The sequence below is a fragment of the Phyllostomus discolor genome, chromosome 2 (genome assembly GCF_004126475.2).
Source record: "Phyllostomus discolor isolate MPI-MPIP mPhyDis1 chromosome 2, mPhyDis1.pri.v3, whole genome shotgun sequence".
NCBI lineage: Eukaryota > Metazoa > Chordata > Mammalia > Chiroptera > Phyllostomidae > Phyllostomus > Phyllostomus discolor.
In genome coordinates, this window is record NC_040904.2 from 87,673,699 (window position 1) to 87,701,621 (window position 27,923).

A 27,923-nucleotide genomic window follows, 5' to 3' on the forward strand; every position below is an offset into this window, starting at 1 on the left:
TGAAAGTGGCACATCACTACCCCCTTATGTTTCCTTAGCCAAAGCATGTCACATGGCCAACCCTCATGTCACGGGGTAGGAGTGGCCTTTTAAGAGGGGTGGAGTAGGGAAAGGCTGACAGGGAGGCACAGTGCATATTTTCACTATAATATCTAATAATGTAGATAACCCCATTTATAGTTCTTCTAGAGAGACAGAGTATACATAGTATATTTAGCTTTCAAGAAGTTCCATAGTAAATGTATCTGTTTAACATGTAAAATTATTTGACCATGAATCCTTTTGTTGTTACATGGAACACAGTGAGGTGTTATACTCTATCTCTGACAAGTTTTAAGGAATAAAGGAATTGATAAAATTCAAGAGTTTCTTGAATTTTTGAACATTAGGACTTTTTCTACCATGCAGTGAGTGTCTATGGTATGCATAATAGACTTAAATTATGGTTTTTATAAGTAGTTTTAAAACAAATGAAATTACTGTGGACCCTCTTTAGTTTACATCCAGAATTAGAGAAGGGAAGTAATGGTACTCTAATAATTTCTTACCTATATTTAATAGGTTTCGAAACTTTGACAAATGTTACCAAATTGGATGTATGTAGAGAAGGAGAAAATGGGTGTTTTGCTTTTCTTGTAGAATATAATAATTTTACCAGATAACAGTACCCAAGTAACTCCTCTCAAGATCAATTTGAATAATCATTCTAGAGAGAAGGAGTGCAGACACTGTAGGGAGGTTAACAACTGTATACCAGGAGTTTTCTCAGGTACTCCACCTGAGGTCATATTCAGTGTACATTGCTTTATTGTTGTTTCCTAAGTCTTCTAGAAAATGTCTAGGCACATAGAACTCAGCCAATATTGATTTGATTAGTTCCGCATGTATTATAAAACATTGCTACCAGACATGTGTGGATAAAGATGATATAAAAATCTAAGAGTATAGAAATAATGCTTTTTTTGGATAGTTTTTTAGTTCCTTACAATTAGGGGAAGGGGACATTCTTAGACATATGTGGATTCAGAGAAACAGGCATAAATCCTAGATCTGGCACTTTTTAACTGAAGGAATTTGGGCAGTTGTTTAACCTCTCTGAAATTTTGTGTTGTCCTCTTAATGTGGGATAATGGTCTCTACCTGCTGGGATTGTGATAATAAATGAAGTAGTTCTGTCAAGTGCTTCCCACGTGCCAGGCGTCATACATTGCCTGGCACATGGGAAACACTCAAGAAGTAGTACTTTTAAAAAAGAAAAATGTGGTCAAAATTCAGGAATTTTGAATACACTGTAAAATACCTTTAAAATATCTGACAGTATGTGTATGTCTAAAGTGTGTGTATTAATATATAAACACACACACATATCTGCCTCCAAGAGTTTTAAAAAATTGTCCTGAATGCATAATAATCTTTGTATTCTACAGTTCTACTGAAAATTGCAAGTGGCTGTATTTTAATCAATGAATGAGTGAATCCTATAGAAATATTAGCCACCCTATAATCTAATAATTCACTTCTTGCCACTGAGAATGTAAAAGTCCTAGGGAAAGAGTGATTTCCAAGTGTTGATGTATGGCTTTTACTCTGCATATTAATGAGGTCACCATCAAAGAAAATTTTCTCGTGTGTGCCCTCAAACAGATCAAACCCACAAACTTGGCATATCAGGGTGATTCTTCCTCCAACTGAGCTACCTGGCCAGGGCTCAAAGAAATACAATTTTATGTCATCTTGTGGCAGCATACAAAAACGAGCTAGTGGCACTGACATTTTCTTCACCATATAGAGCAAGTGCTATTGGGTTTCTAAAGAATCAGCATTTCAATTTTAAGTATTTTTCTGTTGTTATTTTCCAATGAGGGTTAAATCATTTAGACTCTTTTGAGGCCTTCTCTGTAGACACCATCCCATCATACTGTCAGAGTCAGGCCCAGCATGGCGGTATCTTATGGTACAAAGCTTTATGCTGTTTCTAAAATGAAAATTTTTTTGTTAAATTTAGAAACTCACGTATGTAAAAATTCAGGGGCAGGGTGTGAATTATTCTTCAAGTTGGCCCAGTCCTTTTTCTTCTTAAAAGGGATCATCTTTGTAACAATCAGCCACTCATTTAGCTGCATTATCAGTAGAGTAAAACTACCTCAAAAATACAAGCTTCTCACTTTTAGAGATGAAATAGTTTGTGTGGCTGTCATAAGAAAATACCAAAGACTGAATGGCTTAACACATTTTTTTTTCCACAATTCTGGAAGCTAAAAGTCCATGATCAAGGTGTGGGCAAATTCTGTTTTTGAGAGTATCCTCACATGGCCCTTTCTCTGTACATGAGAGAGAGCACTCTTTGGTGTCTCTTCCTCTTCAATAGAAGGACACCAGTTCTATTGGATGATGGCCCTAACCTAAAGGCCTTACTGAATTAACCTCCACCTACTTACAGGCTCTATCTCCAAACATAGTCACATTGGGGTTTTGGGCTCTGACATGAATTTGAGGGCAACCAATTCAGTCTATAAGACAGGTAATTATTTTCCTGTACCAAAGAGTTAAATGAAAGCTAAAAGAAAATACTTTCTGTATTATTTAATATATAAACAAGAAAACCTGGTTTATTATGGTCATCTAAAATTCTAAAAATGTCTTTGGATATTGGAGGTGGGAGACATTTGAAATGACTGAAATGATATTTCTTTTACTTTGAAGTCACTGCATGAAAATGAGTTTCTTATAAGTAAAATATCAAGTTGAAAAACTTGAAAACCAGAGTGTTTGTATAATGAAAGAATTATATCATTGTAAAAATTAATTTCTATGTGTATTCATTGTAAGAATAAAATGTATCTGGAAATCAGGTTGAGGAATAAGCCAGTCATCCTTGGGTTATGGTTGTGTTTGTTTCTGCTTACTTATAATCAAGCCATTTCACATTTTCTAAGACAGTATTCTTTTACTTTGTGAATCAATTGTGAATTCAAACAGAGAAGGATATATACTGTACTTGAGATTTTGGTAAACAGAAAGAAAAGATTATGTATTTTCAAATAATGCCAGCAGAACTCAAGAAGTCCTAAATCTGTTATGTCTACCTGTTTATTATCCTGCCTTTATCCCTTTTTTAAAACTCCCTTTTCCCTTCTTCCCTCTGATAGGGGCTCTTCAGTCAGGTAATGGTTGTTTGAATTTCACTAGTGTAAATGCAATTCATTGAATTATAGTACTTCTTTCTGCTTGTGGTATGCTTGTTCTATTAGGTAAGTCAGTTGATGGATATTTGGGGTAAGTGATAGGTAAATAATACATTTACTTATTGGATATTGATGTAGACTCAACTGAACTTAGTTTTATCTTTGAACTTTTAAAAAAATATGTGTGTTCTATCACTAGGATAATTTTAATTTCTGGTGATTTGATGCCTATTTAGTATAGAAAATATGCATATAATCGAAAAGAAATAAACCTTTCTGACTTAAACACTTGATTGGTAACAGGTATCATCTTACTTTATATGTTTATAGACTAAAGGAGCAGTCTTCTAGTTTTTGGATGTCACTTTAATGTGGTGGCTGAAATCTATCTTAATTTTTTCATCTATTCTTGATTTCAGTTTTTCCCAAAAACCATATACAGACTGACTCAAACTCATAGCCCTGTATATAAAGCATTTTAGCAGTGCTTTTCTTCTCAACAGTAGGCCCAATCTACTGCTCATGAAATTTACTGGTTAAGGACAGTATAAATAAGTTCAGGAATGACTTCGCTTCATGCTTTAATAATTGCTACTCTGAAAGGTAGTGGGTGAGTTAAGTAGTTTTATATTGAAGGCTGTATGTCCTCTGATCTCTGTAATAGAGAAGTGTGTTTCCCCAGGAAGGTAAATGAATATAATTGGACAAAATTTCTCTCACAATTTCTATACAGTTTAGTATAAATATGTGTGACATTTCCAGGGTATTCTGTATATGCACATATAAATGTTGTATGTATGAGCGTATGCACATAGTTTTTCCGTATAGCCTCTTTGAGAAGGTAAGGGACTTAAATTTACAATACAGAATATTTTCTTCATGGCTGTATCCCCAAAACCTAGGAACAGTGTCTAGCATAAGGAAGTTGCCTGCTAAACATTTGGTGAGTCAGTATTACAGGATTTTACATTTCATTAACTCTGTATTCCATTGAACTTGGTGTTAATAAGCATCTCCTGGTATACTTGGAAATAATTATTTTTCCTAGTCTGAGTTCAGGGAGAGGAATGTTCTTCAAAAATAAATCTCTCTCTTTAGCGGAGATAAATGGTAATGGAAAAAATATAATTACAAAAAGAAAGATCCCTGACTTGATGTGGCTCAGTGTGCTGGGCATCACCCCACAGACCAAAAGAGTGCCAATTCGATTCCTGGTCAGGGTACATGCCTGCATTGTGGGTCTGGTCTGTTGGGGCATGGATGAGCCCCACCAGACTCATTGATGCTTCTCTCACACATCGATGTTTCTCTCCCTCTCTTTCTCCCTCCCTTCTCCCCCTAACACTAAATAAACAAGTGAAAAAAAAGAAAAATAATAAATAAATGTTACTCTGTGCCTTTAAGTTTGCAGTTAGTCCTTTAATCGATAAATGTTAGCAGGTTTAAGAACTTAAAATGAGCAGCAAACTAACTCTGGGTACCTCCTGGCTCATTTGTAGTGTACATTTATTCAGCAGGCGTTTGATAAAACATGTAAGACTTTTGCCAAGTGCTTCTCTATTCTCTAACATGCCGTCAACAGCCCTGCCAGTGAAGCACATGCGAAGGTTGTGAGATTTAAGGTAGGAAATTGGTTCAGACTCAGCTTTAGGAGATGCTGTATGGTACCTGAATTCAGTTAATGTGTACCAGAAAAGGTTGACCAAAGTACACTTTTGGGTATTTTATTCCAGCAGGATGGGGTGGGGTATTTTCAGGGTATTTCTGTATTCAAATTGATCTGTAAAATGATACATATGATTATTGTGTTTTGGTTTTATGTTGACTTTTACAATAAATTGCTTAGTTCAGCTTGCAGTTGTTCTTCATCTGCTGTGGTTATGTTATTCTTTTGAAGAAGTGGGTGAATTATGTAATTATTTCAGTATTCCTTAGTTTTTACTATAGACCGTTTATTACCAACTGTCTCTTCATGGCAGAAAGACTGCACTTCAGACATTTTAAGGCACTTAAAACTATTACCATAGGCACTACAGTTGCACAGGTTTCTTTTTTTTTTTCTGTTCTTTTGTCTATTACAGTTGTCCCAATTTTTCCCCCTTTTGCCCACCCCCAAGCCCTCTCCTCTAGCCCGTAGTCATTCCCCTCTACCTTGTCCATGGCCATGTGTCACTCATTCGTGTTCTTTGAGTAGCTTCTTCCCCTTCCTTCCGCCATTCTCCCCTATACGTCTGCTCCACGTTTCCATGTCTCTGGTTCTATTTTTCTCATTAATTTATTTTGTTCATTAGATTCCTCATATAAGTGAGGTCATATATAGTATTTGTCTTTTGCCAACTGGCTTATTTCACTTAGCATAATACTCTCTAGTTCCATCCATGCTGTAGGAAAAGGTAGGACCTCTTTCCTTTTCTTTTTTCTTTGCTTTGCTTTGCTTTGCTTTCTTTTCTTTCTTTCCTTTCTGCTGCATAGTATTCCATTGTGTAAATGCACCACAGTTTTTTAATCCCCTTGTCTACTGATGGGCACTTGGGCTGTTTCCAACACTTAGTTATTGTAAATAGCACTGCTGTGAACATACGGGTGTGTAAGTTCTTTTCAAGTGGTGTTTCAGGATTCTTAGGGTATAATCCTAGCAGTGGAATCACTGTCATAAAACAGTTCCATTTTGAGTTTTTTGAGGAAATTCCATACTCTTTTCCACAGTGGCTGCACCAGTCTGCATTCCCACCAACAGTGTCCATCAATCCTCACCCTTTTTGGTACCAGGGACTGGTTCGTGGAAGACAGTTTTTCCACGGATAGGGGGTAGGGTTGGGGGGGATGATTTCAGGATGATTCAAGTTCATTACACTCAAGTTCACCTCCTGCTATGTGTCATGGTACCTAACAGGCTCGACCAGTACCTATCCTCAGCCTGGAGGTTGAGGACCGCTGCACTGGGATTCCCTTTTCTCCATATCCTCGCCAGCACTTCTTTTTTGAACAAAGCTTAAATAATAAAAATCTACCTTTGATGTGGTGAAACCTGTCCTAAGCATTTTTAGTTATGAGACACTAATTACAATGAAGAATGCCAGGTTAGAGAGATGGTAAAACCTACAAAATGTAGAGTGTATTCATGCACAGAATACTGTAAACCCCCCTTTTATCCAACCAGACACCACCTGGTTGGACATGTGCATGAAACTCTGAACCATGGCTTCAGTACAGTTTTTGAATTTCTGTGTTTTCAGTATTATTAGAGTTACCAAGTCATCAAATAGGTATATTATATTATAAAAGAGACAATAGAAAAAAATTTGAAATGAGCAGCTGCTGTCAGCCCCCTTCTTAAATAAGAAACCGCTTTCTTTAGCATTAGTCAATCCTGCCGCTTGATGAAGCATACAGCTCATGTTTCAGTTCCTTTCATGAAGTGAACACTTAAAGGAATGATAAAGGTTTCAGGTTTGAAAGTTTAGTTCTTCTTGTTAAAATGATGGGTGTGGACTTCCTTTATTATTCACTGAGAGCTTCACTTTTTAGAGCACATAGATAAATCTTTCTAATAAAGCTGTTATGTCTCTCTGAGTTTTTACTTAATAATTAAAATCATGGAATTTTTTTACCAATTATTTCTATTGTAATAAAATATTTCAGACATTATAGTTTATAATGTGCCTGTGGAAACATACTTTAGAACTTTTACTTTTGAATGTATGGGCAGAAACTTAAAGGCCTCCTTGTGAAAGATTTAAGTGTATTATTACCTTTTTCTTTTGAGCTGTAGCTTTATCTCAGAATGATGGGCTACGGAATTCGATGGATCCAAGACTCAATCTAACTCAGCTGTTTGTGTGGTTGGGCCAATGGAAAGTTACTTAGCTTCATTGTGCAATGGAATGAATACCAGTCACGAGAGATGGTTATGAGGATTAAAAGTGCTGGAGGGTGTGATAGTAACCCAGCACAGGTCAGGACTGCTGCTTGTTATCAAAAAGAACAGTAGGTCAGAAATGGCATTTGACTTTTTTTGTTGCTTAACTGTTCTTTGATGTTGAATTTGAAGCATGTTATTGTCTCCCTTCACAACAAGGTAAATGTCTGCCTTCAAATTACACATCTTTATTGTATTGGAAGTTGAATTGAATTGAATTCAAGATGGATTTGCTTTAAATCATTAGGAAATAATAACATTTACTTTTTATATTATTAGATATATTAAAATATTGTCTACACAACCATATGTGATAGAAGTTTCATTTTAATTATACTTTCCCCAATTAATTTTTACAAGTTTATTAAAACCCAGTCAAAACTCAAATACATGAAAATATTAGGAGATAAACCATCTATCATTCAGTGGACTATAGTTATATTAGGAATATTATTGCTTCATACTATTGGTATTAACAAAGTTATCACCCCAAACAGGTAAATTATTTTTATAATTGACATAATTTTCTTTAAAGACTATCATTATTTTAACAAAACTAGGAACCTGTATTATGAATTCTTAATGAATTTTAAAGTATGAGAGCTATTTTCATAAATTGATGATCTCAACATGATAGCTATAAATTTTTTTTAAAAATTAAACAGCTAATTCAGTTAGGACCTAACTGCTAGGGTTTATTCATAAACTAGAAAAGCCATATTTCCCTTTATTTTAGGTCATTGGTTTAGTATTTCACAATTAATTGATCCAAGAGAAGAAAGTGTTTTTCTACATCTACAGAAAATTCTACTTCAGTGAAAGTACTTTCTAAAAATTCTCATGCACTACAACTTGGTCTCTTGTCTTTAGTATCAGTAACTTTCATTTTGACTCTACAATTAATATATGTAAACTTGTTTTGAGGATGATTTGTACCATCTATGAGAATATCTTGCCTCCTTCTAAAAGCTGCTCTATAAGTTAACATGTATTTGTTATGTGTTTGTGGTTTTATAGAAATTTTGCCTTTTCGTGGTTGGATATGTGAACATTGTAACCATAAGCAGAATGGATTTTATAGGCTTAAGTTATATACTTTTTCAATTATTGGCATATATTAAAATTCTAAACCATTCTTGCCCACCTGTTCACACTTTCTTCAGCTCTGTTGTATTCCCCTTTAGAACATGGACTTACTACAGTATTCTCACTGGAAATATGTTTAGTTTAGAGATAAAGTACTGTATTTTGCCATGTATAATGTACACTTTTTTGCCCAAATTTTTGAGGAAAAAGTAAGGATGCACATTATACATAGGTAGTAACTAATTCCAAATCTATATAAATGTTTTAAATTCTTTTATTTATGCTTATGTGTTAAAAGTGTAACTCCAGAAAGCAATGACGATGTCTGCATGCAAAATAATACCCTGGAATACAATAATCTGTTTTGCTTCTAAATATAAATAAATAAATAGTTGAATTTAAAAATTAAAATGAGAGATTTTTTTTTCCTAAAAATTTTGGCCAAAAACGTGGGTGCGCACATTGTACGTGGCAAAATTCAGTAACAGGGAAAACAACAAAGTATTGTTCTTCTATGTGTTTACCTGATAAATATTTATTAGAACTACTATGTGCAATGTATGAGACACTATCAGGGTCATGATGTGATGAAAGAAGGCAAAAATCTACGTAGGCAGAGAAAGGTGAGAGAAACAAATGTCATTAAGAGTTCTGAGGAAGATCTTAAATCCCAGGTAGGAGTATCAAGGAAGACTAGGCACAGGAGGAAATGTGAAAGTCTGGGAAGAGTTTCTGCCACTGGGATGGGTTATACTGGTATGTAAAGGTAAAATGGGAAACTAGTGGAAAGCCAGGTATAAAAGGGCCTTGAATGTCTGGGTGAGTTTACGTTTCTCCCCGCTAAAGGCAGGTAAACTACTGAAAATTTTCAAGCAGACTATATACGGTATTTTTCAGACTATAAGGTACACTCCCCACCCCCCAAATTTGGGAGGAATAATAGTTATTAACTGCTGTTGAGTTCTGTTTACATTTACATTAGTGAAATAATATGTTATTTATGTTATTAAATATTTTGCTACATTTTTTTGCTTCAAAAGTTTTTTCCCTATTTTTCTCTTCTAAAATCTAGGTGCGTCTTATGGTCTGAAAAATGCGGTAGATGGGATGGGTTATAAGGGAAAAGAGGCAGATATTGGAAAGATTGATTTGGGGGCTTTAGCTCTTCTGCGTGAGAAGAAATTTATCCTTCTAATAGGGTTTGGGAGTTGTAAACGGTACCACTATGAGAGAGATTATGAAGGTTATACCCTGTATCAAGATATTTGGATTGATAACATATAAAGCACAAAATCAAGTAAGTCTTTTCCCAACTCTTGGTGCAAAAATTAGTGCTCAATTTTAATGATTCCTTCATTGGAGATGTTCTCAAACACTTGATGCCTCCTACTGCTTAACCTGTGTGTGTGTTTGTGTCTATAGGTATTCAGTGATTATAAATCTAGCTTTTACTTTTTCTCAAAGAATACAGATCCTTTCCTGTTATCTCAATCAAATTGCTAATCTATAGAACATGGCAATAGACTGAACTTGGGTTGGGGATGTGGGAGGGCATCATAAGAGAGGAGAGTGATGAAAAGGAGGTTAAAGATAGGATTTATAAAGTGTAGGTATTTAGTTAGAGAGATAGTAATAGAAACTGATTTGTGGGAGGGGGAGATGAAGTTTGGGATGGATTGGGTTTGAAATGCAGAGAAGATATCCATGTGATTATACATAGGATGTAATAATAAGTGTGAGATGAGTTTCAAAGACATTCAGGCTGAAGATACTAGTAGGTATAACTTGAGATGTAGAGCTGAAACTTTGAAATTGGTAAAAGTAGAAAATGTGGCTTAGACAGAATTTTTGAAAACACCTACCTGTTCTTTGACAGTCAGATCTATGGTGAGAAAATCCATCAAGTATACGACTGAGGAAGAAGGGGAAGCGTTTTCAACAAAAATGTTGAAAAATATAGATACATCTAAATGCCTGAAAAAGGTGTTTAGGTTATATGATCTGGTGGTTCTTTGGTGAAAACAGTTTTTGTTCAGTGGTCAAGGCAGAAAGCCATGTTGTATAATGTTTCCAATATTCTCCCTTTCATTGCCAAGTATTTTTTAAGTATATTTTATTGCTTATGCTATTACAGTTGTCCCATTTTTTCTCCCCTTTATTTCTGTCCACCCTGCATTTCCCCTCCCACCAGCATACCCCTCCCCATCCCCCAGATCATGTCTATGAGTTGTACATAAAAGTACTTTGGCTTCCCCATTTCCTATACTATTCTTAACCACTCCCTGTCTATTTTGTACCTACCATTTATGCTTCTTATTCCCTTTACCCTTCCCCCCATTCTCTTCTCTTCCCCTCCCTGCTGATAACCCTCCATGGGATCTCCATTTCTGTGATTCTGTTCCCATTCTAGTTGTTTGCTTAGTTTGTTTTTGTTTTTGTTTTTTAGATTCACTTGTTGATAGTTATGAGTTTGTTGTCATTTTACTGTTAATAGTTTTGATCTTTTTCTTAGATAAATCCCTTTAACATTTCACATAATAATGTGATATGAACTCCTTTAACTTGACCTTATCTGGGAAGAACTTTATCTGCCCTTCCAATCTAAATGATAGCTTTTCTGGATAGAGTAATCTTGGATGTAGGTGCTTGCATTTCATGACTTGGAATACTTCTTTCCAGCCCCTTCTTGCCTGTAAGGTTTCTTTTGAGAAATCGGATGATAGTCTTATGGGAACTCCTTTGTAGGTAACTGTCTCCTTCTATCTTGCTGCTTTTAATTAAGATTCTCTCATCTTTAATCTTGGGTAATGTAATGATAATGTGCCTTGGTGTGTGCTTCCTTGAGTCCAACTTTTTTGGGACACTCTGGGCTTCCTGAACTTCCCGGTAGTCTATTTCCTTTTCCAGATTGGGGAAGTTCTACTTCATTATGTTTTCAAATAAGTTTTCAATTTCCTGCTCTTCCTCTTCTCCTTCTGGTACCCCTATGATTCGGATGTTGGAATGTTTAAAGGTGTCTCAGAGGTTCCTCAGCCTCTTGTCATTTTTTTTTTAATTCTTGTTTCTTCATTCTGTTCTGGTTGAATGTTTCTTTCTCCTGGTCCAAATCGTTGATTTGAGTGCAGATTTCCCTCCTTTCACTGTTGGTTCCTTGTATGTTTTCCTTTATTTCACTTTGTATGACCATCATTTCTTCCTTTATTTTGCAACCATACTCAACCATTTCTGTGAGCATCCTGATTGCCAGTGTTTTGAACTCTACATCTGATAGGTTTGCTATCTCCTTGTCACTTAGTTCTTTTTCTGAAGTTTTGATCTGTTCTTTCATTTGGGCCATATTTGTTTGAGCTCAGCTGTTACGTTGTAAGGGGAAGAGCCTTAGGTATACACCAGGGCAGGGCAACCCATCTAGCTGTGTTGTGGTGCTGTATGTTAGGGAGGGGCCAGAGAGGGAACAATGCTGCTTGTTCGACTCTCCCCCAGCTTTCAAACACTTCCCTCACTATCCACAAGGAAATTGGGCCCTTCCTTTGCTGATTCCCAGGTGAGTGGGTTTGTGTACATTCCAGGACCCTGTGAATGTCTCCAGGAACTCTCCTGTGAGGCTGGGAGTTTCTCCCACTGCTGCAACCCCCACAGATTTTTACAGCCAAAGGTTTTGAGGCTTTCCTTTTCCACACTGGAACCCTGGGTTGCATGGTCTGTCTCATTTCCCAGTTGTTCCTCCCAGTTTATCCGCATGCAAATGTGGGGCTGCCTGGTTCCCCAGCCGCTGCCATGCCGGTGTTATCTCTGCACAGGCTGTCATTGCCAAGCTTTTGATTCTCTCTTTAGCTGAAACTATATGTTGAGCCACTGTCTTCATGGAGTAATCTTTAATGACTTATAAACCCATGCCTTGGGAGCCTAAAATTCATCTTCTTTAATTGTAACTTTAATATTCTTTTCATTAAATATGTTAACTGTAGACAGTTTCAAATCAAAACTTATCCAGGTGCTAATGTCCTATCCTGAAATGCACTGAAGTATATTGCAACTTTCTCTAAAATACTATTAGCAAATGTAGTTTCTAAATGCCTCACCTGTGGTATTTATATATATATTATAGTTGGCGTAACATATGGATGATTAATTATTTCCCTGTCATTGCCAGCTCTCCTTTTATACTCAGTGCAGTCAAACATTAAATAAGGCCTACCATCTTAATAAAGATCCTTTTAGAAAGCTCTTCAGAATAGTCAGGGCCCCTTCACATGCAAGTTCTAGGAGAGAATCAGATACAGTCAGGTACAGAGTCACTTTGTCTTCATGTGCAGAGAATAGCTGTAAGACTCACCCTAAGTAGTAATAACCATTATAATGATAAAACTTCAGTTGTTATTTTGGCATTTTATGTGCCAAATGCATGTGTGTTTGCATTTTTTTCTAATCTTCATAATGACCCTGATATATAGGTATTATTGTTCCCATTTTATACATGGAAGAACTGAGGCTCAGAATATGACAAATTAAACTTCTTGGCTAAATAAAAACAGAGTAGATTCAAATTAGGTATTTCTGAATTTCAAAGACCATGTTCTCCACATGACCCGTGCAGTTTTATGCTATATTCGAAATTTGAGCTTTAATACCCTTGATGGCAACAGTTCACTCCAATTTGGAAGTTCAACAACTCCTTCCTTTCTTACTCTTTTCTTTCAACCAGGGAAGCCACTTTCATTTGCTTAAATATATTGCCATTTGTCATTGATGATTGTCAGGCACTTTTCTGTATATTCAATACTGTTATATATATACTTAAACTTCATATCAACTCTTTGAAAGGTACACATTTCCCCCTAACATTTTATTATACACATCCTTCATCCATCCATTGTCATTTTAATTTTTTATGCATTTGAAAGTAAATTATAGACATTATTACACTTGCTCTAAATAGTTTAGCATGTGTATCATTGACTAGAGTTCAATATTTATGTATTAGGTTTTTCTTTTGATATAAAACTTACATTGAGTATAATATACAATATTAAATGTATATTCTCTGAGTTCTGAAAGATGCATACACCTGTGTAACCCAAATACCTATCCAGATAATAAAACATTACTATTGGTACGTACCTCTTTTTATTCCCCTTTGTAGTGAGGAAACTGAAGCACACAGAGGTTAAATAATCTGCCTAAGGTCCCACTGTTAGTCAGGGACAGAGCTGGAGATGGACCTCTGAGGTTTTGGCCACAGGTCTTGTGCTCCTAACCCCACACCACCACACTGCCTGTGGCTTGTCCTCACATGTGCAGGTAACCCTTTACGTTCACAGCACAGATGCAATGTTTATTTTTAACACGAGTGCAGATGCCAAAGTAATAAGCTTTGGATTAGTGAGAGTAGAAATGCTGTTCTAGAAATGCATTGGTTCTTTGCAAGAGAATTATGGCAAGAGAGACTAAGAGGGAAGGAAGTTCCATTAATTGTAATAACAGAGTGAATCTCTGTATAATAACTCTGTCTTAACTGTCACCCTTGATGAGTGTTTCCACACATGAAGTGGTAACTTCCTAAGGACATCACTGAGGCTCAGCGCTACTGAGCAGTCCTGAAGTGGTACTTGAGCAATGAAGGGTAGGTGATGTTCAGTATAATTTTTTATTAAGCATGTTTTGGTCTAGTAACAAAAAATTGTTCATCTATATGTGGTATATACGAGGTTATAGCACCTTCATACCCCAGTCTCCAAATAATAGAATCAACCAATTTGAAATTTATAGTTATGAAATTTATAAAGTTTTTTTTTTTTGAAAAATTTTTTTAAACTTTTTTTTAAAAGATTTTATTTATTTATTTTTAGAGAGGGAAGGGAGGGAGAAAGAGAGAGAAAGAGAGAGAAACATCAGTGTGTGGTTGCTGGGGGCTGTGGCCTGCAACCCAGGCATATGCCCTGACTGGGAATCGAACCTGCGATGCTTTGGTTTGCAGCCCGTGCTCAACCCACTGAGCTACACCAGCCAGGGCAAAATTTATAAAGTTTTTAACAGAGAAACTGAATTGAATTTTTGGCGTAAAATACAAAGAAGGATTAGAATAGTTTTAAATTTGATTTCTGGTTTGCGATACTCAGGTGAACCTTTCCTATGAAAAGAAATTGTTTCTCTTTCCTAAATTGTGTCCATACTACAACCCAGAAGTTTACCAGTACTCTCTGTTCACTACTCAAATAATGAAAAATTAGATATCATATATATGTATTTTTATAAAACCTTCAATTTCACTCACAAAACAATAAAAAAATATATTAAAGCATTTAGTAAGCAAATCCTAGCCAATCACTAGAGGGCAGAGCAGTACCATACTTTAGGCCTTATTTGAAAATTACTGGTTTAAAAATTGCTGAACATGGAAAATATATTGCTGCATACTTGAAGAGAAATTTCTATGTATTATTATTGTCTTGTGTGAAATCCAATAACATGCTTATACTTATGTCAAAGAAGCTTTTCTGACAATTACAATAATTACTTCCTTAAAGGGCATGCTTGTTTAGAGGAAGATAGGGATTCTTAAAGAGAAAATACGGATGCTTACAAAGGCTCGAACAATAAACCATCTGTACTCTCTCTACCACTCTGAGATTAAGCTGCAGTACGGACTTTTAGGTGAGCCATTATGAAAGAACAAGTTTGAGACAAGTTTATTAGTGTTTAGATCTAAGAATTTATTGAAATGTGGAGCATCTTTTGATGTTTCTGCTGAAATTTGTTGAATCATTAAGACTTTCAAATTACAATGTTGTAAACACAATGATCTAATTCTGGCTCCTTTTTTAAATGTTGAAATGTTGTCAAATGGATGTTCACTGAATTTCATTTCTGTTTAAAATTTTCTGTCATTCTGAGATACTTTTATTCTGATTTATTTTTATGATGGATTTTTAAAATAAATGAAGCCCTGCGGTAAAATAGCCTCATGAATAACCTGAGTATTTCAGTGTCCCAAAAGATAGGAAATTTTATCTTGACTGTGTAGTTAGAATTCCATTTTATAAAAATAGTTTGTATGTGATTCATTTCTAATAATGACAGGATAGGATATCAGAACAAGCACTGGGTTTGGACTCAGAAGATTTAGGGCTCCAATTAGTATGTGCTTACTGATGACCTTGGGCAAGTCATGTTACCCCTCTGAAGTAACCATCCGAATTAGAGAGTTGTTTACAGAGGGGTTGTTTTGAGGATTATGTTTATGCCTCTGTATATGTATGACCAAAGATTCTCGTCTGTAAAGATTCTCACCCTGTAAAGATGACTTTTAATAAAGATACAAGCTCAGAAAACCTTTAGAAATACCTTTGAAATGGTTGATGATATCATAAATTTAGTAACATGAGGGCTCCAATTCAATGAGTAAATATACTAAAAATGTGGTTTCCAACCCAAACCCCAGTTCAGATTGCTGACTTCCTCCTTATCTCTGAGTGTCTGGCTATTTAATCTCTCTGTAACCCCTGGCTCTTTTGCTCCTCTTATTCTTTATTCTATCCTCTGTTTACTCCACATTCCCTCTCTCTGTGTTTCTCCTGACTGTCTTTGGTCTCTCTCTGTGTTTTTCTTGTCCCAGGTACCCTCAGGAAGACCCCACGCCTCTAGCGGTACCTGGTATCATCTCCAGCATGTATATAGATGTGAAGGATTCACTGGGATATTGAGAAATACCAGAGGCGAACTGTTCCACTGTAGTAAGTCAATAAGCATTTATTAAGTGACTACTGTTTACAAAGCACAGTTGGTGGTGCTTTGGGGACAGCACCAAAAGGGAAGTTAGTTCATAGTTCAGAAGAAATAAAAATTTGTAAACATTTCTCAGTGGGTCTTGCAGGGTGACCACACATAACAAAACAACAAAATAAAAAGGTGGCAAATAACTATATATGACATGAGTTATGTTGCATGTGTGCTGAAGAATCCCAGAGTTCATGGAGTAGAAAAACCAGATGGTATTATTCAGGTTTTCTGTGTGAGTTCAAAATTAAGTTTTGAAGTATGAGTGGGAGAGAGATGAGGAAAAAGAGGGAGGGAGTGTGAAATTTCTATGGGGCTCCAAAGCCTGTTCGCTTGTCTGAGTGAATCCCTGATGAGGGAGGGTAGTGAAATGAGAGTGCTGAATTCCAGCCTGCCAATGGCTAACATTCTTAGCTTCCCTTTAATTATGAAAAGTATGGCCAAGTAGTGACTTTCCAGAAACATAATGAATATCTGTTGCCAGTTTTATAATTTATAGATTTTAAAGGTAAATTATGATTGTGAAGTAATAAAGAGGTATACTATGGAATAAAATTAATGCAAACAATATATGATTTACAGATACATCTTATATGCTAAGATAGTTAAAATAGTAAACTGTAGCATCACAAGTTAGTTTTGTTTTTGCAGGAAATTTATTTTTGCTGTTATATTTTACATAGTCCTACCTACAGTTGTACCATGGGTTTCGGAGTTGGATACTTTTTAAATCCCACCTCTTCTAGGTTGTGTAAGGTTGGACAATCTACATAACAACACAGTCTCACTTACCTTATATGTAAACTAAGGATGAAAATGTTCATCTTGGAGTTGTTGTGTGAATTAAAGAGATAATTTTATAAACTCCTGAATGAATGCTAGGTCCTTATTACTTGCAGATTCTTAAAAAGTACCTTTTAAAATAGTTTGTTAAAGACAGTGTTACTTCTGAGAGCTTTGTAAAAACAGGAGTAATCCTCATTGTATTTAGAAAATGCTATGTGTACACAGGGCATATTTATAACATGTGAATAAGATACAAAGAATAGCATTAACAGGAATAACTGAATACTTACCACTAACTTACGAAATAGAACTGTGCCTGGCCCAGTTTTCATCACCTCTCCTTGACCACATCCCCCAACTCCAAAGGTTGAATTGATTACTTCTTTGTTTTTCCTTATATTTTTCACACATTTCTGTATCTCCTACATTAAGATTTGCTTGTTTTTTTTAAAGATTTTATTTATTTATTTTTAGGGAGGGAAGGGAGAGGGGAGAGAGAGAGAGAGAGAGAGAGGGAGAGAGAGAGAGAGAGAGAGAGGGAGGAAGAGAAACATCAATGTGCGGTTGTTGGGGGTTATGGCCTGCAACCCAGGAATGTACCCTAGCTGGGAATCGAACCTGGGACACTTTGGTTCCCAGCCTATGCTCAATCCACTGAGCTATGCCAGCCAGGGATTTACTTGTTTTTGAATTTTATGTAAATAGTAAATGATATGTGTTCTCTGTAACACCTATTTTTCCTGTTCAACATCATGATTTTTAAAAATATTTCAAATTTATTTTTAATCATAGATGACATACAATATTATATTAATTTTGAGTGTATCACATAATATTTCAGTCCTTAATATGCCTTATGAAATGATCACCACAATAAGTCTAGTAACCATCTGTTACTGTAAAAAGTTTTTAGAATACTGTTAACTGTATTCACTATGGTGTATGTTACATCCCCCTGACTTATTTTATAACTGGAAGCTTGTGCTTCTTAGTTCCCTTACCCTCCTCCCCTCTGGCAACCATCAGTTTTCTGTATCTAGGAGTTTATTTCTGTTTCTTTTTGTTGTTCATTTGTTTTGGTTTTAGATTCCACATATAAATGAAATCATATGGTATTTGTCTTTCTCTTCCTACTTATTTCACTTAACATAATGCTCCCTGGGTACATCTGTGTTGTTTCAGATGGCAAGGTTTCGTGCATTTGTATGGCTGAGTAATAATCTGTTTTATTGTAATATATCACATCTTTTTATCCATTCTGAGGTTGCTACTGAGGTAGATACTGAGGTTGCTTCCACATATTGGCTATTGTAAACAATGCTACAATGAACATAGGGATGCATATGTTTTTTTGAGTTAGTATTCATTCATTAGTTCTCTTTTCAATTTTTTGAGGAATCTCTGTACTGTTTTTCATAGTGGCTGCACTAATTTACAGCTTCACCAATAGTGTAAAAGGGATTCCCTTTTCTTCACACTTCAACTCTTGTAATTTGTTACCTTTTGATAATAGCCATTCTGACAGATGTGAGGTGATATCTCTTTTTGGTTTTGATTTGCATTTCCTTGATGATTTGGTGATGTTTAGCATATTTTCATGTGTCTGTGGGCCATCTGTATGTCTTTTTTGGAGAAATAATCTATTCAGGTCCTCTGTTCATTTTTAAATCATATTGTTTTTCTTTTTGATAATGAGTTGTAGGAGTTCTTTATATATTTTGGACACTAACCTGTTATTGTATATATCATTTGCAAATATCTTCTCCTATTCAGTAGGTTGCTGTTTCGACTTGTCAGTGATTTTCTTCACTGTGCAAAAGCTTTTTAATTTGATGGAGTCCCTTTTGTTTATTCTTGCTTTTATTGCCTTTGCTGAGGACATATATTTTTAAAAACATTGCTAAGAGTAATGTTAAAGAGTTTTAGTGCCTATGTTTTATCCTAGGGCTTCCATGGTTGCAGGTCTTACATTTAATTCTTTAATTTATTTTGACTTTATTTTTGCAAATGATGTGAGAAAGTGGTATATAGTTGTCCCTTGCTATATTGCGGTTCACTTATTGCGACCTCACTGTTTCACAAGTTTTTAAAAATATATATATCTAATTCTGTATCGCAGAGTTTTCGCTATATCGTGGGATTTTGCAGTTTATAGGTATTTACATAATATTTATGGTTTTAATTATTTTTGCCTAAAAATTTAAAACAATAGAAAATATAAAAATGTTAATTCTAATATATTGAATCAAAATAAAATACAGTATTCATTTCATCAGTGGATGAATACTGTACCGTATACAATGGAAATGCAGTACACCACTACCGCTTGCGCAAGTTTGCCATCGTGAGATTGTATATGGCACACTATTGGCTGATGGAATGGAAGGCGATCAACCACAGCACTGTGTTCTGTATCCTGGGTGCTGAGTGGCTCAGTGACTGTAGCATCGGTCTGTTTGCTCTCCCGCACTGTGTCCATTTGTTCACTTTCATCAACGCCTTCCACAAGTTGTGTTTTTGTGAAATTTTCGTAAAAGTTTGAATTTATTTCAAGCCCTACGATACCACCCAAACGTTCTGTGCCTTCTAAGGCTTCTGGCAGTGAACCCAAGTGCCAGAGGAATATGCTTACCATCAAAGAAAAGGTGGAACTTCTTGACATGTTAAAGGAAGGCAAAAGCTACCCAGCTGGAGGTTGCCATTATGGGATCAATGAATCTACTGTTCGCTACATAAAGAAAGACGAGAAGACTACAGCAACAATGACTTTTAACAAGACTGCAAAGAGGGTGGTCACTTCCCGCAGTAAGCCATTGTGAGGATGGTGGCTACATTGACCCTGTGCATAAATAACTGCAGGAAGAATATCTCGCTGGATACCAACACCATCCGGATGCAGGCCAAAAAACTTTATGATAGTTTTGCGAAAAGCATGGACGTTCACGACGGTGGTAAGGATGAAGACGAGGACGACTACGCAGAAGCAGGACCATCAAGTGCCTCTCCCACCAGACCAACCCCATTCAGTGCCAGCAAGGGCTGGTTTGACAAATTTCAGAGATGCTTCGGACTCAAGATCGTTTCTCTGCATGGAGTAACTGCCTCTGCAGATAGAAAGCAGTGCCAGCAACTCACTGTAACTATGTTCCTTACTTGGATGAAGAGATCAGTTAGGCCTACACCTTTATTGGAAATAGAAGTTATGGCCCAGGGTGAAGATGAAGTGCCTGATGAAGTGGTACCTTCAGAAGAGTTGTAGTGCTCTCCTTGGCTGTGTAGTGCATTCATCTCATCGTCATCACCTTCATTGCCATCAGTACTGCACAGCTACATAATTATGATCCTAATCATTCAAGTTGTAGTATACTTCGCTGGTGAGTACTCATATAGAATTTATGTTGTTAAAATTATGTAGGTTTTTAAGTGTGTTGAAAGTGTTTAAGAGCACATGAAGTGTTTGTAAGAGTGTGAGAAAGGTTAATAAGAGAGTGGGAAAGGTTTCTAGGAGTGTGGGAAGGGTTTATAAAGCCTTAAAATATATATAAATAATAAAATAATATAATGCCACTACTTCGGATTTTCACCTATCTTGGGGGTCCCTGAAATATAACTCCCGTGATAGGTTGAGGGATCACTGTACTTCAATTTTGTTTTTGCACATATCTGTTCAGTTTTCCCAACACTACTTATTGAAAAGGAGACTTGCTTTTCCCATTGTATATTTTGACTCCTTTGTCATAGATTAATTGACCATGTAAGAATGAGTTTATTTTTAGGCTCTCTATTCTGTTCTATTGATATATGTGTCTTTTTTTGTGCCAGTACCATACAGTTTTGATTACTATAGGTATGTAGTGTTGTTTAAAGTAGGAACCATAGTATCTCCAAATTTGTTCTTCTTTTTCAAGATTGCTTTGGCTAGTCAGGGTCTTTGTGGTTCCATATAAATATTAGGGTTATTATTTCTAGTTCTGTGAGAAATGCCATTGATATTTTAATAGGGTTTGCACTGAATCTGGAGATTGCTTTGAGCAGTATGGACATTTTCATATTCTATTCTTTAAATTCATGAATATGGTATACCTTTTCATTTATTTATGTCTTGTTCTGTTTTTTTCATCATTGTCTTATAGTTTTCATGGTAGTCTTTTACCTCCTTGGTTAAATTTATTTCTAGGTATTTATTTTTATTTTTGTGATACAATTGAAAATAGGATTGTTTTCTTAATTTCTCTTTCTGGTAGTTCCTTTGTAGTGTATAGAACCATAACAGATTTCTGAATATTAATTTTTTTTCTGGGAACTTTATTGAATTCATGTATTACCTCTAATAGCTTTTGTGGAATCTTTTGATTTTCTATATATAGCATCATGTCATCTGTAAATAGTTACAGTTTTATTTCTTCCTTTCCAATTTTTATATTTTTTATTTCTTTTTCTAGTCTGATTGCTGTGGTAGGGCTTATAATATTATATTGAATAAGAATGGTGAGAATGGGCATCTTGTTTTGTTGCTGATCTTAAAAGAAAAGCTTTCAGCTTTTCACCATTAAGTATGATGCTAGCTGTGGGTTTATCATATATGCCCTTTATTATGTTGAGATATGTTCCTTCTATACCCACTTTTTGAGAGTACATCATAAATGGATGTTGAATTTTTGTCAAGTGGTTTTTGTGCATCTATTGTGATAATCATGATTTTCATCCTTCATTTTGTTTATGTGGTGTATCATGTTGATTGATTTGCAAATATTGAACCATCCTTGCATCCCTAGAATAAATCCCACTTGACCTGGGAAACTTTATCTGTCTTCAATTCTGAATGATAGATAATCTTTTTGGATAAAGTATTCTTGGCAGTAGGTTTTTCCTTTCGTCACTTTGGATGTATTGTGCTATTCCCTTCTGGCCTTCAAATTTTTTGCTGAAAAATCAGCTGGTGGTCTTATGGGGGATCTTTTGTATGTAACTAGCTGGTTTTCTCATTGCTTTTAAAATTCTCTCCTTATCTTTAATTTTTGTTACTTTAATTATGGTGTGTCTTGGTGTGAGTCTCTTTAGGTTCATCTTGTTTGGGATTGTCTTTGCTTTCTGAAGTTGAACATCTGTTTCCTTCTTCAGCTTAGGGAACTTTTCAGCTATTATTTCTCCAATAAATTTTCTATCCCTTTCTCTCCCTCTTCTTCTGGGACCCCTATGGTTCAAATGTTCATACACTTGATTTTGTCCTGGAGGTCCCTGAACCATGCTCATTAAAAATTTCTTTTTTGTTTCTTTTTGCTTCTGATTAGGGGATTTCCACTACCTTATATTCCAGTTCTCTGACTTTTCTTATACATCCTCTAAGGTGCTTTTGATTTCCTCTAGTGTTTTTTTTTTTCATTTCAGTTTTTGTATGCCTCAATTCTGATTTTTTTAATCTTTTTGTTGAAGTTCTTACTGAGTTCATCTGTTCTTCTCTCAAGTTCTTTGAGTATGTTTATAACCATTGTTTTGAACTCTTTGTCTGGTAGATTGCTTTATTTAGTTCTTTTTTATGGGTTTTGTGTTTTTTTTTCTGTTCTTTCGTTTGGAACATATTTTCTTGTTTTCTCTTTTTGACTGTCTCTGTGTTTGTTTCTATGAATTAGGTGAAACAGAAGCCTTTCCCGGTCTTAAAGGAATGACCTTGTGTAGGAACGACTTTTTTTTTTTTTTGATTGCGAGTAATGGGCATCTTCGTTAGGCCAGCTAGAGCTGGAGGTGGCGTGAACTTGGGGCTCCAGAAAGACCTGGAGCAAGCTGCACTGGGGCTACCTTGGGGGGCCAGTTGAAGCCGGAGCTGGAACAGGTGCATGCTCTGGGGTGTCCTAGAGGTACAAGCCTCGCCAGGGCCACCTTGCTAAAGTGCCTGTGGAACTATCTCCCGCCACAAGAGTCCTGGGCCAAGCTGCACTGGAACTGCCTTGGCAGGCTTGCTGGAGCCATAGTTTAAGTGGGCTTGGGGCACCGGGAGCCTTGAAGACAGCAAGCCTCCTGGCTTCCGGGGCTGCGGGAACTGGGCAGGCCACACCAGGGTGCCCAGTCAGGCTGCTTGAAGTTGTCGTTGGAGGGCGCTAGAGCCACAGGGAGTAGAGCGAGCCTGGCGCTGTGACAGAAGTGGGCGTGGTCTGTGGGCGGTCTCTGGGACGGGCTACAATGGGGCGGGGGCTGTAGTCGAAATAGGTGGGGATTGTCGGGATTCTGCGGGACAGTCTGCTTGAACCTGCAGCTCTGGCCGGAGCGCTCGTAGACTGCGGAAACTCCCACTCGTAAGCTGTGGATCTGGTATGGGCCTAGGGTGTGTTGCGCAGCGGGGTGCTCTGGGCCCAAGGTCGGCTAGGGTGTCTGGATCGTGTGATCGAGGTGGAGGGTGAGCGCAACAAATGGCGCTCTCCCGTGTCTCCAACACCGGAACAAGATCCACGGTTCTCCCGTTTGGCAGATAATCTAGGATTTGAAAATAGGTTTCTTTACCTATATTGTAGATGACTTTTAAACCAGTCTTTTCGCCATAATGTCGGGCAGGGGAGTCTGTGTGCGGGTCCTTTAGTGATTCTTCCCTGCTGCAGGTCGGTGCATTGGGGGTAGGGTTCCCGAGATAAGTGTATTCGTCTCTCCTACCCTCCTACCCATTTTAATGTGGTCTCTCTGGTTTCTTGGGCAGAAGCCCTCATTTCTTCTTGAGGGGAATTGCTTTGTCTCTAGGAATAGATTGAGAGTGATCATGGCAGAAGGTAAGTTCTTCCTACGCCACCATCTTAGACATAGAAAATCTCTACCTCGTGTTTGATAGTCATCCTTGCTCATACTTGTAATTTACTTGTGATATCAGTTGTATTTCACTGTATGAAGATACAGCAGATAAATACATTATTTATCTACTTTCTTTTGATGGCTTTTTAGGTTGTTTCCAGTTTTTGTATTATTAGATACAAAGCTGCAGAGGAAAAATACCTGAGATTCTTGTACCTGCCTCTTTATGTACGCGTTATTTCTCTAAGGTAAAAATGTTCGGGACTAGAACTGCCGAGTCAGTGGATATGCCCAGTTTCAAATGCTACCCGCTACTGGCAAATGGATTTCCATAGAACTTGTTACATTTTATATTCCCTTTAGCCAAATGTAAGTGTTCCCCCTCTATCTCCTATAGTTCTTTAAGATTACTAGATTTTTGCTTAAAGAGTTTTTTGTTAATTGTCTATAACACCATCTTAACAATAACCCTCATGGATTTTGTTTTAATTTTTGCAGCAGCTGCTTTTAATTTAACTCTTGTTTTTCAGTTGGTCACTTGCACCTTTAATCCATTTAAGTCCAGAGATCCAGAAATAACTGGGTATATTTGCTAGCAAAAGTTTGTTCTCTGGAGAAAACTACATTATGATGTAATGTTCTCTTTCATAAAATGATAATTGTCAACTGTTCTGACTTCTAAAGCCAGGTTTGGCAGGAAAATGTACATCGTTTACTGATTCCTTTTTTCTTTAATTCAAGTTGAAGAGTGACCCGCAGACTGCTGAGAGCGGCAGTGACTTACTCAGCCTGTGTTTTGTTCTATATTGCAAAAGTCCCAGGAGCTTGAGTGAATGATTCAGCTTGTGTTTGCCACTGTTTTTCCCTTTTCTGTTCTTTACCCACGTCTTTCTCATTAGTGGTTATATTTTAGCATCTGATTATATTTGTACACCATTCCAATTTTCATATCCTAATCTATATAATCTTATATTCTGTATATTTTATAATCTATACTTGGTGGTTTTATAATTTTCCTAATCTTATAATCTATACTTGGTGGTCCATAATTTCTGTTGATTGATCTTAATATTTTGCCTGTTGTCAAACTTGTTACCACTATCTCCCCATTTATTTTCTTAGGTTTTCCAGGGAACTGTACTAGGATCTAGTCTACTGCTTAGTACTTACTATTCAGTAAATGATTATTAAATGAAGAAAGGAAGATGTAAATGCAGTAAGCACTGAAATTTTAGCAATAATTTCCTTAAAAGCAATGGGTAAAAGTCATGAGTACTGTAAACAGCTATACCAGTGAGTAACTTTGTAAATCATACATAGGTCATTTCTTCTTATATTTCAGTCTGGTGTTTGGAAAAATGAGAGTAGTAGACCAGTGAGTGGTAAGATTCCTTTGACTCTCAGCGGTTTGTATTCTATTTTAAATTGGAATGAAAAATAGTTTCTCATTGGGTGTCTAGGTACGACTATCAGACCCTGAACCTGCCTCACTGGGCTTTTGGTTCACAGCGACCTGCCAGTTATTTTCTCTCGTAACCTGAGCAAGTAGGCCATACACCCAACTTCCTTCGTTTTCGTCGTTTAGGGTTGATTTACTCTAGAGAAAGAATATAGTTATCGTTTCTTTGAGAAAGTATAATGAATGCTTTTGGCTTCCCAGTTTCATTCAGCAGGCAGCCCAGGCATTGTTTAGTACAAAACCTTGAGTTCAGCCCTGGCTGGCGTAGCTCAGTGGATTGAGTGCGGGCTTTGAACCAAAGTGTCGCAGGTTTGATTCCCAGTCAGGGTACTTGCCTGGGTTGCAGGCCATGACCCCCAGCAACCGCACATTGATGTTTCTCTCTCTCTCTTTCTCCCTCCCTTTCCTCTCTAAAAATAAATAAATAAAATCTTAAAAAAAAAACAAAAACCTTGAGTTCTGTCCCCTTGCTCTTCCTTTTCTTTCAGCCTCACAGCTGTGACCAGGGCAGTTCGTCCTTGTCTTTGTTAATTGCTGTCCAATTTACCCCATGTCTCTTCTTGCCATTTTGAGTCAGTGTTGGTTTGTACTGTTTGGGCTTTTCCTTAGAGTCAGTGGGTTTGTTTTCACATCTCATTGTTGAGGCAAGTTGCCGGTACCTTTCTCCTATGATTTCTCTGCTAGGGACTTCTCAGCTCCAAGGGTCTGAGTTCCTTGTCTGGCTACCTTCATTCAGTCTTTCCCTGAGAGGATTCCATCTTAAAAGGATTAGTGCCACATCCACTTTGAGGAATAATCTGATTCTAGATTCTCACCTGACTGGTATTTCCTGAAAGTGTTTTTTTTTTTTTTTTTTGCTGTTGTTCAGAATTCATTTTGTAAATGCCCCTGAACTTGTGGGTCAAAGGCAAAAGGCACCAGAGAACAGGCCACACAGAGCAAGGGACAAAAACTCATCCTTAATCTTCTGTAAATTGTAAATACTGCCTAATCACTCCTGAGGGTCCTGGCCAGAGAGCTATATATTTGACCATGAACCAAGATTAAGTAGATTCTTCCTGACTTTTATAGAGGGGCACAGAATAATCTAACGTCATCATGATCTTATGGACCTACTTTGTGAAAAATCACAAGTCTCACAAATTTTATGCTAAGAAGAGAATATAGCAATAGAAGAATTTTGTAACCCTCAAAAAATAAAAAAGGGGGGAAACTTTAATGAAGGACTTCTTTTTAACAACATTAACTTAATTCTCAGTCACATTGAGAATTTTAAAAATCTTTGTAGTTTTTTAAAAATTTAATGTTACATTTCTTAATACTGAGAAACCAATCGTTAACCTTCACCTCCAGCCTTCATAAATATAAAAGACCCAGGATTTACTGGTCTGCCTAGTCCAGAAGAACAAGACGCCAGACTGAATCTTTGCAAAAATTCACCCCTCCTAACTGCTTACTTGACAAAACTGTACAAAAATAGATTATGCCAAATGTTCTGTTTCGAAAGAAACAGTTAATAATACTATCCTATCTCTAGAAGAACAGATTACTTTTTGTTCCTCAAGAATACAGGAAGAGAAAAATCCTTTTATGTTTATGAGGGAAAAATGGGAGGAATTACCTGATGTGAAAACTTTACTGATAGGAGAATACTCACTCTAACCAGTCCTACATTGTGTCTTTGATTAATGTAAAAGGCTTGACCTGTTAAGTATTCACATTAATATTCTAAATTGTCAGTGACAAAAGTCTCCTTTATAATACTAATTCACTTAGTATTTTATTAATTTAGACAGGCTTGAAAGTGCTTCAGAAAACCTACAGCACTAGTTTAGTGTTCCTATTTTAGTTAATGTTTAAAATAAACTGTAATGTTAATAGTTGGATCATCTTTAAATATAGCAGAAAATTTATAACATATATAAATATAATGTATATAAACTATATAAACATATGATACAGAATTTCCCTTCAGAAGGAACTAGGAAATGCATTTATTACAGATTCTGCATTGAATGGCTTAACTTGGAAGAGGAATTTTTAAAAGCTAACTTAAGAAAAAATTTTGAGTTATATATTTAATTTTTACTCATGTTTCAAATCTATTATACAGCATATTTAGTGATATATAAAAGTAAGCTCAAAATTGACATAATTATACAAAATACAGATTTATCTAGATTATTAAAAATACAGATTTCTGTACATTATCTTATTAAACTAGTTCTGAATAACTTCAGTTTAAATTTAGGTATTGTTGGAGTAACAATATTCATTTTATCTGAGAGTTTATAATCTTCAAAGAAAACAATGAAATGTTCAAATGGGTTTGTAATTTTGAGGAAAAAGTAGTGAGCAATTAATCTGCTTTCCTGAAGTTAATTTCCTAGTATATTGTCACTTATTATCTGGCTGCCATCCACATTTCTAAAAGCCTGACCAGGTTTTATTAAATCTGAAAAAATTAATCACTGACTTTTTAATAAAAACAATAAAACAGAAAGCATAGCAGCAGCTGTACTTTAATATTGAGTTGTTTTGAGGAGTTGGAACTCTTAGGAAGCTCACCTAGACAGAGACATCATAATGTTATTAAAGATCACTAAATACAGTTTTCTTCGTGAATATGCCAACCTGTTTTCTCTCATTAAATCTTACTAAGAATCTTTACATTTCTTGTGAACTTTGCTAGTGGACACTTTAGTCCCTTTTCCTGTGCTAGCTAAGTACCTGGTTTCATTTGAATGATAGCATCATTGCCCTTAGGTTAAGGTCTATTTTGAGCTTATAGGAATCTTTGGGGCATTGGCTTTTATCCATTTATAGTTATTTGCTGTTACTTAACCCTTCCACTGGGTGGATGGCAGTGTTAATTTTCTGTGAGTCTCAAGCTACCCTATAAACAGAGGGCCTATGTGTTTGTCAGTTAGTAACCTGC

The 27,923-nt window shown here is 36.3% G+C and overlaps 1 protein-coding gene across 16 annotated transcripts in view; it reads left to right on the forward strand.

Moving 5' to 3' along the window:
- The window catches only part of BBX (BBX high mobility group box domain containing), a 263,476-nt gene that overhangs the window by 107,724 nt on the left and 127,829 nt on the right, over positions 1-27,923 (forward strand). The window contains exon 4 of one of the 16 annotated variants that reach the window (XM_028504979.2): positions 15,806-15,923. The exons of the other annotated variants lie outside the window; for them this stretch is intronic. The gene's annotated coding sequence lies outside the window, so the exon portion shown is untranslated. The remainder of the gene's footprint in view (positions 1-15,805; positions 15,924-27,923) is intronic. 16 annotated transcript variants of the gene reach the window in all.